We start from the raw sequence: 16,212 nt of genomic DNA, 5'->3' as shown, positions 1-16,212 counted from the left end.
TGGATTAAGGACAATTGTATTTAGATAATTAAAAATTTTCAAAAATATATGCAAATGATGGATACAATTAAAATTTTCTAAATGCATTAAATAATATGATTTATATAAGAATATGTAATATTTTATTGTATAATATATGTTATAAAATAAATAATCATATTGAAAAGTACATGAGTCGTAGTATTTCATTTATTTGAATATAAAACATATGTTATTGACAAATATAAGTATGTTAGTAAGAAAATAAGAGTTAATGATAATTCTTGATTTTAATAAATTTAGTGAGAGTTGTAGTTAATATAAGGGTATGACATGTTATATACAGATTTAATAGTATTGTACTATATTAATATGGATTTCGATACTTGATGTAGGAGTACAATACATTATAAACTATCGAGCCCTATCACCTTGTCTCTCAAACCCTACAATTTTGACACTTTGTGACCTACTATTATAATTTTTCTTATATGAATTAAAGTTTACAAAAGTCGAAGTTAAAATATTTATAATGATTAAAAAATTATAGAATTATTATAAAAAATTATTAAAAAAAGTATATGTCTAAAGAAATTGATATATTTATAAAAAATTTATTGATAATATATAGAATAAAATTTATTTATTAAATTAATGGAAATATTTTTGATATTATTGATTTTTCATCTTATGAACTTAAAGTTAATATTTTATATAGTTTAGTATTTCATATTTATGAACTTAAAAGTAAATATTTTATATAGTTTAGTATTTTAAAAGAATTTGAGATTGAATTTGAAATTTTTTTTTAAAATTAAAATTTAAAAATTAAAGTATTGAATTCAAAAAATAGAAAAATAAATTTATTAATTATATACTATTTTAGGAATAAAAATATATATATTTTTTAATTTTTTTTAAAAAATTTATAAATTTGTAAAAATTAAATTTTAGGAATTACAGTATTTAGTTTTAAAAAGGATAATTCGGTATTTTTATAGAAAAAATTTTAATTTAGATAAAATTAAACTTTAAAAACTGAAAATGTTGAATTATAAAAACTAAAAAATACGAATTCATTGATTATGTTATAACTCTAGACTAAAACATTCTAAACCCTAACAATCGCTCTCCCTCCCTCTCCTCTCTATCTCACCCCCCCGGCTCTTCACGGTCTCTCTCTCTCTCTCTCTCGGGCTTCTCTCAGTTGCCCCCGCTGCTACTGTTTCTGCAGGTTATGTTTCTCTTGGTTTGTGTTGCTATGTTTGTGGGTTTGGGATTCTATGGGTTCGAGGTTGCTGAGATTTGTGTTCTTGTGGTTTGGATTTCAGGTTGGTGTGTGTTTAATTGCTCATAATCCTTCAACGTCCACTCACGGTCCCGATTTCATCACCGCAGGTTAGTGGGTTTTCAGCATCATAATTTTAAATATTTATTTATGTAATTTTTTTTACTGTAAACTTATATTACTTTCATATACTAAAAATGATAAAATATAATAATTACATATCAATAAATTTATATTAAAAATAATACTTATAATAAATACTAATTAAATTAATAATTATTTTTAAATTTAAATATAATATTATTATGTGATTAAATATATATTTTAATATTATATAATATTATTATATTAATATTAAAATAATAATATTTATTATAAAAAATAATTAAAAACTATTTTATCGCTATATATATCTAATCACAAAATAATATTAATTTTATAAAATTAAAATTGTAATGTCAGTATTATTTTTAATTTAAATATTAATAATAAAATATATTAATATTTTATGTTGTTAAATAAAATATATTTAAATATTAATATATTTAGAATTATGATATAAAATTATACTGTATTAAATATTTATAAGATCATATTATTTTATGAAATTAAAATTATTTAGTGTTAGTACTACTTTTAATTTAAATATTAATAATGGAAGCCCATTTCAAAAAAAAATATTAATAATAAAATATATTAATATTTTATGTTGTGAAATAAAATATATTTAAATATTAATATAAATAAATTTAAGTAATTAGTATAAAGTACATTAGTTAAATTTTATATTTTGAATGTAACTATTAAAATATGAATAATTCATATTTTATATTAATCACTTAAATTTATTTATTGTCTCAAATAACAATCCATTTTATTTAGAGATAATAAAAAAAATCTTGAATTATTCATATTTTAATAGTTACATTCAAAATATAAAATTTAACTAATGCACTTTATACTAATTACTTAAATTTATTTATATTAATATTTAAATATATTTTATTTCACAACATAAAATATTAATATATTTTATTATTAATATTTTTTTTTGAAATGGGCTTCCATTATTAATATTTAAATTAAAAGTAGTACTAACACTAAATAATTTTAATTTCATAAAATAACCGTTAAAATTATAATTTATTAAATATAAAATAAATTTTTTATTAAAATATTATTATATAAAATAAATAAAATTAATTTTTTTATATAAATCTTAAATTATTGTCAAACGGTTATTTAAATAATATTAATATAATAATTTTACTATTTTTATGAAAATATCATTGTCTAAATTTAATAGTTACATTCAAAATATAAAATTTAACTAATGTACTTTATACTAATTACTTAAATTTATTTATATTAATATTTAAATATATTTTATTTCACAACATAAAATATTAATATATTTTATTATTAATATTTTTTTTTGAAATGGGCTTCCATTATTAATATTTAAATTAAAAGTAGTACTAACACTAAATAATTTTAATTTCATAAAATAACCGTTAAAATTATAATTTATTAAATATAAAATAAATTTTTTATTAAAATATTATATAAAATAGTAAAATTATTATATTAATATTATTTAAATAACCGTTTGACAATAATTTAAGATTTATATAAAAAAATTAATTTTATTTATTTTATATAATAATATTTTAATAAAAAATTTATTTTATATTTAATAAATTATAATTTTAACGGTTATTTTATGAAATTAAAATTATTTAGTGTTAGTACTACTTTTAATTTAAATATTAATAATGGAAGCCCATTTCAAAAAAAAATATTAATAATAAAATATATTAATATTTTATGTTGTGAAATAAAATATATTTAAATATTAATATAAATAAATTTAAGTAATTAGTATAAAGTACATTAGTTAAATTTTATATTTTGAATGTAACTATTAAAATATGAATAATTCAAGATTTTTTTTATGATCTCTAAATAAAATGGATTGTTTTAGTGAATTATAAAGAGAAAACATAAATTAAATTTTTTTTAATAAATTATAAATAATTCGGTGATTTTATACAAATAGGAGAATAATATTATAATTTTAGTTTACAATTTTAAAGGAAAAATAAATAAATTGAATAATTAATTCATTTTATAATTAAATTAATTTAAAATTTTATTTCTTTTTAATGAATTATAAATGACGTACGCGTTTAGTATCAGAATAATATCATAATTTTAAATATTTATTTATGTAATTTTTTTTACTGTCAACTTATATTACTTTCATATACTAAAAATGATAAAATATAATAATTACATATCAGTAAATTTATAACCGCTATTATAATAATATATTAAAAATAATACTTATAATAAATACTAATTAAATTAATAATTATTTTTAAATTTAAATATAATATTATTATGTGATTAAATATATATTTTAATATTATATAATATTATTATATTAATATTAAAATAATAATATTTATTATAAAAAATAATTAAAAACTATTTTATCGCTATATATATCTAATCACAAAATAATATTAATTTTATAAAATTAAAATTGTAATGTCAGTATTATTTTTAATTTAAATATTAATAATAAAATATATTAATATTTTATGTTGTTAAATAAAATATATTTAAATATTAATATATTTAGAATTATGATATAAAATTATACTGTATTAAATATTTATAAGATCATATTATTTTATGAAATTAAAATTATTTAGTGTTAGTACTACTTTTAATTTAAATATTAATAATGGAAGCCCATTTCAAAAAAAAATATTAATAATAAAATATATTAATATTTTATGTTGTGAAATAAAATATATTTAAATATTAATATAAATAAATTTAAGTAATTAGTATAAAGTACATTAGTTAAATTTTATATTTTGAATGTAACTATTAAAATATAAAGATTCACTATTAGGATTATTTGAAACCAGTCTAACAAATGGACCAATTTATTCAAACTGTTTTCCAAACTTTACCATATCATTAACAGATCCTAATATAATGAAAATTCTTACTTTAGATATTCTAACTCACAATTATAATATGATAAAAGGATCTCATATATATGAAGTATTTTATAGATTAAATTACAAGATAATGAATACAGGGTTATGTCCAAATGCTATTAACCATAATAGAATAACAGGAGAAACGGTATTTTGGGAAATAGACCAAACCAAAGCTAATATAAGTATACCAAGAACATTACAATGGAAAGATGTTACTTTACCAGATAATTGGAAATATCCAGCAAAAACAATACCTAGTAAACCTATTAAGGAAAATAAAGAAATCGACTATATCATACAAAATGAAGATGGATCATTAGAATTAAAATATAAAAGATCAAACTCTTTTAGACAAAATACTCCTAGTATTTACCAACCATCTAGACATTCAATCGGAACTTCCCAACGAAAACAAAATATAGAAATTACAGAAGCTAGTATATCCGAAGAATCAACCATTCCTTCATATCAAGGACCCTTTCAAGGTCAAACGTCTAATACTAAACCAGTAGAAGAAACTTTTGATCACAAGACTAAACCTCAGTACACTACAAAAGGTATAAAAATCCAAGAAGGAATATTGAGAGAAGGACAATTTAGCCAACCCTATGAAGACAGTGATTATTCAATCAATACTCTAACATATAATTTCACCTTAGATAAAGATCTAATTCAACACGATTATATGTCAGATCAAAATCGGGGGAAAAGAGACACATTTCTCGCCCAATATACACGCCAACAACAGAGTCAAATTAAACTGAGTCAGCCCAATATATTTACAAGCCCATTGAAGACCAAATTCTGACCATAGAACCAGAATACTGGGCACAAAATCCTCATTTAAATGAATATCAATTTTGTGAAACCATTTTTCCTAAAACTCATTATTACATCCCTGACAATTTCCAAAAATCCCAAAGCTATTATGAAGCCATTCTTACCCATACAACTTCTATCCTCATGCAAAACAATTTTGATCCTCACAACCCTACCAAGCTCAGATATTGCAAAGTAAGATTACTCAAGGTATGGACTCTTACTGAATGGGGACAAGAGCCCCACAAAGCAAAAGAATTTACGTATACCAATGGACAATCAAGACAAAATGCAAAATATAATTATTATGATTATCAAGTTGCTTGGGAAAGAACATTTTTTAAGCAAAATGAACAATTATCCATATCTTTTTTCTTTTATATTTCTGACAATTTTACTTATCCTATCCCATTTTGGTTTCATCAATGGTGGCACAAATTTGGTATCCATGATGATATTATCCCAGAAAATATTAAACTTGCTAAAACCCAATTTTTTGACAACCAGCAATTATCAGAAACCATTATTTGCTCTCCTCAGTGGCTTATTTATTCTCATTATTTTCACATCCCTTGGATTTTCATGACCGAATATCATATTAAAGACCACATTCTTGACAACTTTCAAATCCCCATGTTAGTCAGAAAATACAAAATTAAATGGTGGCCTAAGACTAATCTCCAAGGTTGTGACCCAATAGCCGTAGACCAATTCTTTATAAACAATCCACAATATTGCAAAATATCTAGCCCAGCCGCTATCACTAAACAAGAAACCTTCTTAGCAAGAAAACAGCAAATTATGGCACAGATGGCTGCTTGTACCTCTGAACCAGAATATGACAAATTACTTGAAGAACTGAAAGAAACAAGGAGTACTGCAGCATCACCATCACCAATTGATCTATCTGATGACAATGATGACTTTTTTACACAAGCAGAGATGTAACCAGAAAAATGACTCAGTCTTCCACCAAGAAACAAGTGGCAGAGACAAAAGCATGATGATGCAGCGGACAATTGGCCGACAAGATAAAATAATGGCCGACAAAGTTAAAAGTAAAAAGAAAAAGAAGAAAAAAACAAATGACTCAGCAACAGACAAAAGAAAGAGGCGCACTAACCGACATTCTTCGCCAATGAAGGAAAGACAGCTCAGCACGCACTATCATAGACCGCTCAACCAAATTCAATAAACATTTGACATCCGCGGCTATAAAAAGGAGCTCTCCAGACCAACAAGGACACACCGAACTTCAACACTGAAAATCTCCATCACTCTCTAAATGTATTCCAATTCATGTTTCTCATGTAAGGATACCGAAGTTTATGACAACTCGGTAGTAGCAGTAGTACCAGTTATTGTGTAATTAAGTACCAAGGTAGTACAAAGTTGTATTTTGTATTTTATTGTTAATACAAGTACCATTTACCAACTGTTACTGTATAAGTCCGTGTTGACTGCAATTATTCTCTCTTTCTTCGATCATCCTTCTGAGTTAATTCTGGGATATCCAGGTTAACAGTGCAGGAACCTTAACCATAAGTATGCTCTGTGCTTGCAGTTCACACTGATCTGGCACATCAGAAATTCTGTTCAAACCATCAAAATGGAAATAGGAATATATTATTGTACTGTTTGTAATCAATATTACATTTTGAATTTTTGTTTTACCTGTAATTGTTTTTACACTGTAGACTTAAACAATTACTACAATGGCTTAGATCTTACTTGTATCCAATGTCTGGAATATGTAGAATCTATATTATTTGATTCAATAAATATTATTTGATGGATTATGCTATCTTTCTATATATTGATCAATATAATTCCGTGTATAGATATTCTATTTATCAAAGGAATAGTACTAACAATAATTACTTTATATATTTGTATCATATACAAGTTGATTACTAAATCACAATGAGATTTATAAAATCAGCGTTAGAAAATTTAAGCTTAATTGATTTAACTAATAAACAAGAAGTAATAAGTTTTAAAAATTGTTTAATTCAACAAGGCAGATTTATTAGTGATTACCATACTACAAACCATAACGAATATTGTGATTGTAGAGAAATAGAACGGACATTAGAATTATTTAATTCTATGCTTATGTATCTTGAAGTACTATTAAGTAATAATAATTTTTAAATGAACAATTTTATTTATTGGACTTCTAGTTTCTATTCATATCTTTTTTATATATTATCTCAATTAATAATAATATTATACAGTTTAATAATTTATCTTTATAATGTTTATAAATTGATAAATAAATCATAGAAAAAGAACAAAGAATGATCCAAAGTTCAGCAAATGGTATCAGAGCCTAGTTATTCTAATAATTTTAATAGTTACATTCAAAATATAAAATTTAACTAATGTACTTTATACTAATTACTTAAATTTATTTATATTAATATTTAAATATATTTTATTTCACAACATAAAATATTAATATATTTTATTATTAATATTTTTTTTTGAAATGGGCTTCCATTATTAATATTTAAATTAAAAGTAGTACTAACACTAAATAATTTTAATTTCATAAAATAATATGATCTTATAAATATTTAATACAGTATAATTTTATATCATAATTCTAAATATATTAATATTTAAATATATTTTATTTAACAACATAAAATATTAATATATTTTATTATTAATATTTAAATTAAAAATAATACTGACATTACAATTTTAATTTTATAAAATTAATATTATTTTGTGATTAGATATATATAGCGATAAAATAGTTTTTAATTATTTTTTATAATAAATATTATTATTTTAATATTAATATAATAATATTATATAATATTAAAATATATATTTAATCACATAATAATATTATATTTAAATTTAAAAATAATTATTAATTTAATTAGTATTTATTATAAGTATTATTTTTAATATATTATTATAATAGTATTATAATTAAATAATAGCGGTTATAAATTTACTGATATGTAATTATTATATTTTATCATTTTTAGTATATGAAAGTAATATAAGTTGACAGTAAAAAAAATTACATAAATAAATATTTAAAATTATGATATTATTCTGATACTAAACGCGTACGTCATTTATAATTCATTAAAAAGAAATAAAATTTTAAATTAATTTAATTATAAAATGAATTAATTATTCAATTTATTTATTTTTCCTTTAAAATTGTAAACTAAAATTATAATATTATTCTCCTATTTGTATAAAATCACCGAATTATTTATAATTTATTAAAAAAAATTTAACATGTTATTCTAATAATTTTAAACAACTCACAATAGAATTTTAGGGTTGAATCTGTGTCCTCGCTAGATCCATAAGTCAGGCAAAGAGAGTGTAAGCCCTGCAGGTGTGTGAGAAGGAAGTGTATGAGAAGACTCTAAGATTATAGAAATGAGTCTGTTTAGAAGAAATAGAGTTTCTAGGTCCAGAAACCAAGATGAACTCATAAATGATTTAAACATTAATATAGATAATAATACTATCTAGAGAAAGTACATGGGATAACCAACAATTAACCAATTGGAAACCACCAGAAACCCCTATAAATGAAATATATAAAAAAGGAATATTTGATTTCAAATCGTTAATGGCAATTAAAACCAAAGAAAAAGTTATACCTTTATACTCAGAAAATCAATCCATGAGTTTATTAAGTAAAAAGACAATTATGAAATATATTAAACATGGTTATAGATTTATGCATATAGGATTAGTACAAATAGCAATTAAACCATTAACAGTAGAAGGATTAGATACAAGTATGCATGTTGCATTAAGAGATGCTAGACATCTAAATTATAAAGATTCACTATTAGGATTATTTGAAACCAGTCTAACAAATGGACCAATTTATTCAAACTGTTTTCCAAACTTTACCATATCATTAACAGATCCTAATATAATGAAAATTCTTACTTTAGATATTCTAACTCACAATTATAATATGATAAAAGGATCTCATATATATGAAGTATTTTATAGATTAAATTACAAGATAATGAATACAGGGTTATGTCCAAATGCTATTAACCATAATAGAATAACAGGAGAAACAGTATTTTGGGAAATAGACCAAACCAAAGCTAATATAAGTATACCAAGAACATTACAATGGAAAGATGTTACGTTACCAGATAATTGGAAATATCCAGCAAAAACAATACCTAGTAAACCTATTAAGAAAAATAAAGAAATCGACTATATCATACAAAATGAAGATGGATCATTAGAATTAAAATATAAAAGGTCAAACTCTTTTAGACAAAATACTCCTAGTATTTACCAACCATCTAGACATTCAATCGGAACTTCCCAACGAAAACAAAATATAGAAATCACAGAAGCTAGTATATCTGAAGAATCAACCATTCCTTCATACCAAGGACCCTTTCAAGGTCAAACGTCTAATACTAAACCAGTAGAAGAAACTTTTGATCACAAGACTAAACCTCAGTACACTACAAAAGGTATAAAAATCCAAGAAGGAATATTGAGAGAAGGACAATTTAGCCAACCCTATGAAGACAGTGATTATTCAATCAATACTCTAACATATAATTTCACCTTAGATAAAGATCTAATTCAACACGATTATATGTCAGATCAAAATCGGGGGAAAAGAGACACATTTCTCGCCCAATATACACGCCCACAACAGAGTCAAATTAAACGACAATTTTTCAAGTTCTGTGAACAAGTGAAAGAAACAATACCATTTTTTACATACTTAAGATACTATCACAAAAACAAATTAAATGTGTTAAAAATCAAATTACACAAATGGCATAAGGTACATGAAGATACAGGAGAAGTAGTAGTTGACCAATATAATGAATTAGAAAAACCCCCTTTAGAAAAAGCCTTTTTTAAAAAAGACCATGCTTATGAGGCAATACAACCTATAATTCATACACAAGATATACGTAATAGTGACATAAGAAATATCAATTTACAAAACAACTGGAATAATATAACTGTACATATCATAGGAAAACAATTAGATAGAATGGAAGAAAAGATAGATAGAAATTATGAGGCTATAACAAATATAGAACATATAGAAACACCTCAAACACCATCACCTACAATACCCAAACCAAATACAACTTATTTATCACAAAGATATAGTGATGCAAAACCATATAATATAGATCCTACTAGAAAACAAACAAATAAACCTTTCACAAAAATAATACCACCATCCAAAAATCCAATAGAAATAATAAATATGACACCTAAAACAGAACTAAATAGTATATCAGAAACACTACAAAAAATAATTAATGAACAAAAATCCGTTAAAACTACTGCCTCAAAAGGAATTAAAATCCAAGAACCCGTACAAATTTCAAAACAAGAAAGTACAAGTACTAGTAAAGATAAAGGGAAAATAACAATATTAACAGAATATAATGATACTTCTTCCTCAGAAGAAGACACAATAGACAATCCTTTAACAATAACAGATGATGAGTCAGAACAAGAAAGTATTATGCCCTTAAATACTATAGGAAAACAATACCATCACCAACCAGATGACTTAATCACAATAGATAAAAAACAGAAACAATATAATGCTAAAAACATATACGAATGGAATGTAGACGACAAATCTGAAACAGAAATCATTAAAATAACCAAAGAAATGGTAATAGTAGGCAATATATATCAACAAAGAGTAGGAATTACAGAAAAACAAGCTGCTGAAAACATCATTTTAGGATTCACAGGAGAACTTAGAACATGGTGGGACAAACTTTTAAGCAATGACATAAAAAACAATATTTTAGATGCTAGACGAATAGATAGTACCACAGGAGAACCAGCTACTGATCCAGCTACTGGCCAACCATTACCTTTTATAATAGCATATCTTATTTATAATATAATAACTCATTTTATAGGAGATTTAGACTTATATACAGAAAGAAATAGTGAAATTTTACAAAATCTACGATGCAGAAAATTAGAAAATTTTAGATGGTATAAAGATAATTTTTTAAAAAGAGTATATGTATTAGCAGATCCAAATGCTTATCATTGGAAAGAAAAATTTTTAACAGGATTACCAAGATTGTTTTCAACAAAGGTTAAAGAAACCATTGAACAAAAATATGGACATATTTCTTATGATGATTTGACTTATGGAGACCTAATAACGTGTGTAAATTTAACAGGGATACGATTGTGTAGGGATATCAAATTACAAAATAAATTAAAAATGGAAAATAGACAATCTAGAAAAGAATTAGGCAATTGGTGTGAACAATTTGGCTTTGGAACAATGAAGAAACATAAACATAAAAAATACAAACCCTTTAAAACAGAGAAATTTTATAAGAAATACAATTATAGAAAAAGGCAGTATAATAATAAACGAATATATAAAAAACCCTTAACAAGAAAATATTTTAAGAAAACTAATTACAAGAAGCATAATTTTAAAAGGCCAAACAAAAAGGATAACATAACATGCTATTTATGTAACCAAAGAGGACATTATGCTAGGGAATGCCCTGCTAGAAAAAAGATACATGAACTAGGTTTAGAATTAAAAATAGATAACATGGACCAATTATTAGAAAAGATAGACCAAATAAACTTAACCTCTTCAGACTTAAGTGAGGATTACGATAGTGACAATTCTTCACAAACCATAAAAGATTCAGACAGGAATCATGATTGCAAAGGAGAAATCTGTAATTGTAATAATAAAATAAATATGTTAACAGACTATACTAAAATTTTAGAACAATTAGAACAAGTAGAAGACCCTAGTATAAAAAGAAAATTTTTTAAAAAACTAAATAAAATTATAAATGAAGAAATAAAAATAGGCACAACCATACCAACAACCTTTGAAGATATAGAACAAATGTTTACAAAGAAACCTATAAAAACAGTATCATCCATGGATTTACAATTTGAAATAAGACAATTAAAAGCAGAAGTAAAACAATTAAAAACCGAAGTAAGACAATTACAACATAAATGTGAACAAATTCAATACACAAAAAACCAAGAAAAAATAGAAGATATAGAGGAAACTGAAACTGAAACTGAAGAAGAACAACAATTAAAATTCAATGACATCACAAGGATAAAATTCCAAAAGTGGTATGTTAAAATTAATCTTACAATAAAGGATTTTAAATTAAAATCAATTGCAATGTTAGACTCAGGAGCTGACATGAACTGTATAGACATAGGTATTATACCAAGTCAATACTTTCACAAAACAAAACAAACATTATCAGCTGCAAATTCAACAAAAGTAAACATAGAATATAAAATACCTAGTGCTCACATATGTAATAACAATATTTGTTTCAACACAAGTTTTATGTTAATAAAAAATCTTAATACTCAAGTTATTCTAGGAAATCCTTTTTTACAAATGCTTTACCCTTTCAAGGTAACTGAATTAGGCATAGAAACAAACATTTTAGGACAAAATATAATATTTGAATTTATAACACCTATAAATTACCATGACATAAGTTCATTCCAAAAAGAAAATATTAGCAAAATTAATAATTTAGAAAAACAAATACAATATTTAAAGAAAGATTTACATTTAATAAAGATAGAAGAACAATTAGAAACGCCCATAATACAACAACAAATAAAAGAGATCCAAGAAAAATTTGAACAAGATTTATGTTCAGATCTACCATCAGCTTTCTGGGACAGAAAACAGCACATAGTCACATTACCATACGAACCAAGTTTTAAAGAACAAAACATCCCTACAAAAGCAAGACCAATACAAATGAACCAAGCAATGTTAGAATTCTGTAAAAAAGAAATACAAGAACTATTAAACAAAAAATTAATCAGACCTAGTAAATCACCATGGTCCTGTGCGGCCTTTTATGTTATGAAAAATGCAGAACTAGAAAGAGGAGCACCAAGATTAGTTATTAATTACAAACCCTTAAATACAGCATTACAATGGATTAGGTACCCTATACCAAATAAACAAGATTTATTAAACAGATTATATAATGCACAAATATTTTCAAAATTCGATATGAAATCAGGATTTTGGCAAATACAAATAGCTGAACAAGATAAATATAAAACAGCTTTCACTGTACCATTCGGACAATATGAATGGAATATAATGCCATTTGGATTAAAAAATGCACCAAGTGAATTTCAAAAAATAATGAATGATATATTTAATCCATATACATTTATCATTACATATATTGATGATGTGTTAGTATTTAGTCAACATATAGACCAACATATTAAACATTTAAATATTTTTTATAAAGCAGTAAAAAGAAATGGTTTAGTATTATCAAAGCCAAAGATGAAACTATTTCAAACAAAAATTAGATTTTTAGGTCATGAAATATACCAAAATACAATCATACCAATCCAAGATCACCTAGACCAGCTTTTGCTTCCAACTTTGTTTCATTAAACAAATATAGTCCATTACAATCTCCCATTAAACCCATAACACCTTCTACCTTTAAACAAGCTATTACAACTACTTTACCATCCTTTCAAAGCCCAAAAATTTCACAAGACTCTCCATCCACAGACTACAAATACAAAATCATTGAAGATCATATCATCACTATAGAACCAGAATATTGGGCTAAAAACCCAAACTTGAATGCCTATCACCTATGTGAATCTATATTTCCCAAAACACATTACTATATTCCTGATAATTTTACCAAATCTCAAAAATATTATGAGACTATTCTTGTCCACACAAATTCCATCCTTATGCAAAACAATTATGATCCAGTAATTCCCAACAAAATCAGATATTGTAAGGTCCGACTTGTTAAAGTATGGACTCTGGCAGAGTGGGGACAAGAGCCCCATCAGACAAAAGAATTTATTTTGACAAATGGACAAAATGCAAAGTATAATTATTATGATTATCAGCTTGCTTGGGAACGAACATTCCTTAAGCAAAATGACCAAATGTCTATTTCATTTTTCTTCTATATTTCTGACACTTTTGAATACCCAATTCCCTATTGGTTCCATCACTGGTGGAACAAATTTGGTATTTCTGAAGACATTATCCCTGACCAAATTCAAACAGCCCAAAAACAATTTTTTGACACAATCAACCTTCCAGACCTTGTTAATTGTTCTCCCAGATGGTTAATTTATAGCCATTATTTTCATATACCTTGGATCTTTATGATCGACTATCAGATAACAGACCAACCCTTAGACAATTTTCAAATACCTATGTTAGTTCGTAAATATAAAACCAAATGGTGGCCTAAAACTAATCTCCAAGGTTGTGGCCCAGAAGCATTAGAACCATTTTTCGCAAAATACCCACAACTATGCAAAAGCCCAAGCTCATTTACAATAACCAAACAAGAAACATTTTTGGCCCGAAAAAGCCAAATAATGGCACAATTAGCAGCCTGCACTTCTGAACAAGAATATGAACAATTAATGGAAGAAACAAGGAGTTCGACAGCATCACCATCACCAGTAGACCTGGCAGACGACAATGATGATTTTTTCACACAAGCAGAAATGTGACAAAAATAATGATGTAAGCAGTGATGTCATAGCCACCAAAGACAAAAATCTGAGCTAAGCAATGATGTCATACAGCACAAGCAACAAAAGTGGCAGACACCGACAAAAACAAAAGCACAAAGGACAAATGACTCAGCAGACAAAGTGGCCGACAAGATAAAAAGAAAAAGAAAGAAAAGACAAAAAGTAGTGACTCATTCTCCACTGATAAAAGACCGCTCAAACAAATTCAATTCCAATTTGAAGTCCGATGCAACTGAAGCGCCTATAAAAGGACAATCTCAGACCATTAGAAGGACACGGAAAAAATCTCCAAGCTCAAAAATCTCTCTCTTTAAAATGTATTTTCATTTCCATTTCCAATGTAAGGATACCAAAGTTTACAACAACTTGGTAGTAGCAGTAGTACCAGTTATTGTGTAATTCAGTACCAAGGTAGTACAAAGTTGTATTTTGTATTTTATTGTTAATACAAGTACCATTTATCAACTGTTACTGTATAAGTCCGTGTTGACGGCAATTATTCTCTCTTTCTTCGATCATCCTTCTGAGTTAATTCTGGGATATCCAGGTTAACAGTGCAGGAACCTTAACCATAAGTATGCTCTGTGCTTGCAGTTCACACTGCCAGGTGCTTTTCTTTTTATGATTTTTATGATTTATTTATATTTATTATGTTATAAACGTTGTAGAGATATATTATTAAACTGTATAATATTATTATTAATTGAGATAAGATATAAAAAAGATATGAATAAAAACTAGAGGTCCAATAAATAAAATTGTTCATTTAAAAATTATTATTACTTAATAGTACTTCCAGATACATAAGCATAGAATTAAATAATTCTAATGTCCGTTCTACTTCTCTACAATCACAATATTCGTTATGGTTTGTAGTATGGTAATCGCTAATAAATCTGCCTTGTTGAATTAAACAATTTTTAAAACTTATTACTTCTTGTTTATTAGTTAAATCAATTAAGCTTAAATTTTCTAACGCTGATTTTATAAATCTCATTGTGATTTAGTAATCAACTTGTATATGATACAAATATATAAAGTAATTATTATTATTACTATTCCTTTGATAAATAGAATATCTATACACGGAATTATATTGATCAATATATAGAAAGATAGCATAATCCATCAAATAATATTTATTGAATCAAATAATATAGATTCTACATATTCTAGACATTGGATACAAGTAAGATCTAAGCCATTGTAGTAATTGTTTAAGTCTACAGTGTAAAAACAATTACATGTAAAACAAAAATTCAATATGTAATATTGATTACAAACAGTACAATAATATATTCCTATTTCCATTTTGATGGTTGAACAGAATTTCTAATGTGCCAGATCAGTGTGAACTGCAAGCACAGAGCATACTTATGGTTAAGGTTCCTGCACTGTTAACCTGGATATCCCAGAATTAACTCAGAAGGATGATCGAAGAAAGAGAGAATAATTGCCGTCAACACGGACTTATACAGTAACAGTTGATAAATGGTACTTGTATTAACAATAAAATACAAAATA

General features: G+C 24.8%; 1 long non-coding RNA gene across 1 annotated transcript; it reads left to right on the top strand.

The window, feature by feature from the left end:
• Positions 1–1,067: 1,067 nt before the first annotated feature.
• Positions 1,068–1,383, top strand: LOC122724326. Its single transcript, XR_006351610.1, has 2 exons — positions 1,068–1,213; positions 1,311–1,383. It is a non-coding gene; the product is annotated as an uncharacterized LOC122724326 (long non-coding RNA).
• The last annotated feature ends 14,829 nt before the right edge of the window (positions 1,384–16,212 follow it).

This window comes from Manihot esculenta, chromosome 8 (genome assembly GCF_001659605.2).
Source record: "Manihot esculenta cultivar AM560-2 chromosome 8, M.esculenta_v8, whole genome shotgun sequence".
Lineage (NCBI taxonomy): Eukaryota > Viridiplantae > Streptophyta > Magnoliopsida > Malpighiales > Euphorbiaceae > Manihot > Manihot esculenta.
Note: the sequence above shows the minus strand (reverse complement) of the source record. Positions and strands in the feature narration are given on the sequence as shown.